The following is a 3,847-nucleotide window of genomic DNA, read 5'->3' as shown; positions in this document are numbered from 1 at the left end:
TATAGATGATATTCTAGTTTATTCTAGATCAGAAGAGGACCATGCCAATCACTTACGACAGGCATTGCAGACTTTTTGTGATTGTAAGCTTTATGCAAAGTTCTCTAAATGTGAGTTTTGGTTAAAGTCGGTGGTATTTTTGGATCATATTGTATTTAGTGAAGGGATAAAGGTTGATGCTCAAAAGATAGAAGCTGTGAAGAACTGACCAAGGCCCACAACACCTACGGAGATTCGTAGTTTTCTCGGGTTGGCCAGTTATTATAGAAGGTTTGTTGAAGGCTTTTCTTCCATTTCAGCACCCTTAACCAAGCTAACCCATAAAGCATCCAAATTCCAATGGAATGATTCCTGTGAGAAGAGTTTTCAAGATTTAAAGAACAAGTTGATTTCTACACCCGTGTTGGTACTTCCAGAAGGCACCGAAGGGTATACAGTGTATTGTGATACTTCCACAATTGGTTTAGGATATGTATTGATGCAGCATGGTAAGGTAATAACATATGCTTCTGGACAATTACGGCCACATGAGAAAAATTATCCTACACACGATCTTGAGCTAGCAGCAGTTATTTTTGCTTTAAAAATATGGCGCCACTACTTATATAGGGTTCATGTTGATATATATACTGACCATAAGAGCTTGCAATATATTTTTAATCATAAGGATCTAAATTTAAGGCAGCGGAGATGGCTTGAACTATTAAAGGACTACGATGTTGATATCTTGTACCATTTAGGGAAAGCAAATGTGGTAGCTGATGCGTTAAGTCGTAAGGCTATGATGACACCTATAGAAAGGCAAGGGATAATTAAAGATCTTCACCAGTTAGCTAGTTTAGGAGTTCGCCTTCTTGAAACTCCAGATAAAGAGCTTATCGTACATAATGCTGAGGAATCTTCATTAGTAGCTGAAGTGAAAGAGAAGCAATATGTAGATCCTATTTTATTACAGCTTAAGGAGAACGTTCAGAGTGGTGCGACCAAGGCATTTGAGCTTACGCGAGAAAGAGTACTTCAGTGCTAAAACCAATTGTGTGTGCCAGATGTAGACGGGCTAAGAAAGAAGATTATGACAGAGGCACGTTGTTCAAGGTATTCCATTCATCCAGGATCAATCAAAATGTATCAAGATTTGAAAGATATGTATTGGTGGAATAACATGAAGAAGAGTATTGCAGAATTTGTAGCTGAATGTCGACATTATCGAAGAGTTAAAGTTGAGCACCAAAAACTCAAAGGTTATATGCAATGCATTGATCTTCCAAGCTGGAAGTGGGACATGATCAACATGAATTTCATTATTGGTTTGCCTCGTACATCTCAGAAGTTTGATTCTATATGGGTGATTGTTGATAGGCTTACCAAATTCGCATATTTCCTACTAGTTAGGACCATTTACACAGTTGAAGAGTATGCGAAGCTGTACATTAAAGAGATAGTCCGATTACATGGAGTGCCAATCTCTATTATATCAGATCGGGGAACCCAATTTACTGCAAACTTTTGGAAGTCTTTCAGAGGTGTTTGGGAACACAAGTGAAGTTGAGTGCAACTTTTCACCCTCAAACAGATGGACAAGCAGAACGTACCATCCAAACACTTGAAGATATGCTACGAGCTTGTGTAATAGATTTTAAGGGCAACTGGGATGATCATTTACCTCTTATTGAGTTTGCCTACAATAATAGCTATCATTCAAGTATCAAAATGGCACCATATGAAGCTTTATATGGAAGGAAGTGTAGATCACCAATAGGATGGTTCGAAGTGGGTGAAACTCTTTTGTTCGGACCGAATCTTGTTTATCAAGCCATAGAGAAGGTTAAAGTAATTCAGCAACGACTGAAAATAGCCCAAAGTTGACACAAGTCATATACGGATAGTAGAAAGAGAGGGCTAGAGTTTTCTATAGGTGATTGGATATTTTTGAAGGTATCACCAATGAAAGGGGTAATGAGATTTGGCAAGAAAGGAAAGTTGAGTCCATGTTATATAGGCCCGTATAAGATCACTTGAAGGTTTGGACAAGTTGCATATGAATTAGAGTTACCACAAGAGCTCTCATCAGTACATCCGGTATTTCATGTGTCAATACTTCGAAAGTGCATCGGAGATCCATCACATATCACTTCTACTGAGGATGTGCAAGCTGCGGAACATCTTACCTATGAGGAAGTACCTATTGCTATTCTAGATCACCAAGTTAAGAAGATGAGAAATAAAGAGATAATATCTGTGAAAGTACGTTGGAGAAATCATCAAAGGGAAGAGATTACATGGGAAACTGAGGAAGCAATGAAATCTAAGTACCCTCATTCGTTCAAAGATGAAGAGGAAGTTCAAGAAACGGAGTTTGAACATTAACAAGTAAGTTTTTTTTTTATATATGCATAGTGTTTATGTGATGATGTAAATATTAATGATGGATTTGAACTTGTTTTGGTTGAATAACTATGCTAACATTTGAGGACAAATGTCCTAAAGGGGAGAAGGATGTAACACCCCGTATTCAAGTACGTGTTTTGGTGTATTCAAGTACGTGTATTGGTCTTATTTATATAGAATTAATTTTATTATTTTATTTATACCGAAATTTTCCCATCGATAGTTCCATGCGAAGGTTATTAAATAAGCTTTCCAAAGATATAAAGATTTCCAAAACGGATAGGTTTCAGATATAATCGAGCACGTTCGAAACTATAAAACGGTGGCCGGAATATTTGGGAATAGTAAATGTGCAGGAAAATTTCCTGCACACAAACTATTGAGGCCAACCGAATTTTTGGATCAACTTCGAACACTCATAACTCCCTTAATATAATGAAATGGGAGAGCTGCAACCTATGAAAATAAATATATTTGAGTCTTCTTTCCAATGCAATTGGTTTCATCCAAATCCAACGTCTGAGTAAGGAGTTATACTCGTTTTACTTCAGCCTATCAAAACAGATTTTTAGGGTCAACTTCAAACAACCATAAATCCTTGTACAGGACAAATTGGGTGACCTACTTTATATGAAATGAAAGCCTTTCGAATTATCCTGCCAACGGTACTAATTTCACCCAAATCCGATATCGAAGCAAAGAGTTATGGTCGATCTACTTTAGCTTATCAAAATAGTCCACCAAAGGACAGATTTGACATTATTTAAATTTTAAAGGCATTTTTGTCATTTCCTATTATATTATGGACGGGAATATGTGTATATATACATGTATATGAGTTCAAAAACTCATTTTCATCATCAATCATTGAGAAAGAACAAACCCTAGCCAAATTTGACCTTTAAATTACTTTTGATTCAACCGTAGAAATCCCAAAGTAATCCGATCACTGCGTTTGTCATCTCGAGAGCTTCAAACGACGCCTATTATTTGTGCAAATAGGATTGCATAATCAAGAGGTGAATTCTAAGGTATGAATATTGTTTGCCTTTGTTCTTTTCAATATGTATATGTGTGATAGAGGATTATATGTATTGGTTGTTATTGAAAGATGATGGAAATAGGGTTATGGACTATTTTACATGGTTTGGTTGTATTGAATTGTGGAAGGTGGATATGGTAATTGAGTTATGGAAGGTGGATATGGTGATAGACTATTGAATTGATGATTATTTATATCTATGGCTCAATTTGGTTTAATGGATTGGTTGGAAGGATAAATGAATCCAAACTTGATATTGGAGGATGTTGTATGAATATGCATGGCATGTGAATGTAATTGGAGTATAAGAGGATTAAAGTGACACCCTTTATGGTGTAATTAAGGCTTACTACTTAACCACTAGTTTGGTGAATTCAAATAATTGAATTGTGACGTTTGGTTGCTAATACTAGATTG

The sequence above is a fragment of the Capsicum annuum genome, chromosome 11 (assembly GCF_002878395.1).
Source record: "Capsicum annuum cultivar UCD-10X-F1 chromosome 11, UCD10Xv1.1, whole genome shotgun sequence".
Taxonomy (NCBI): Eukaryota; Viridiplantae; Streptophyta; class Magnoliopsida; order Solanales; family Solanaceae; genus Capsicum; species Capsicum annuum.
This window is presented reverse-complemented; position numbering follows the sequence as displayed.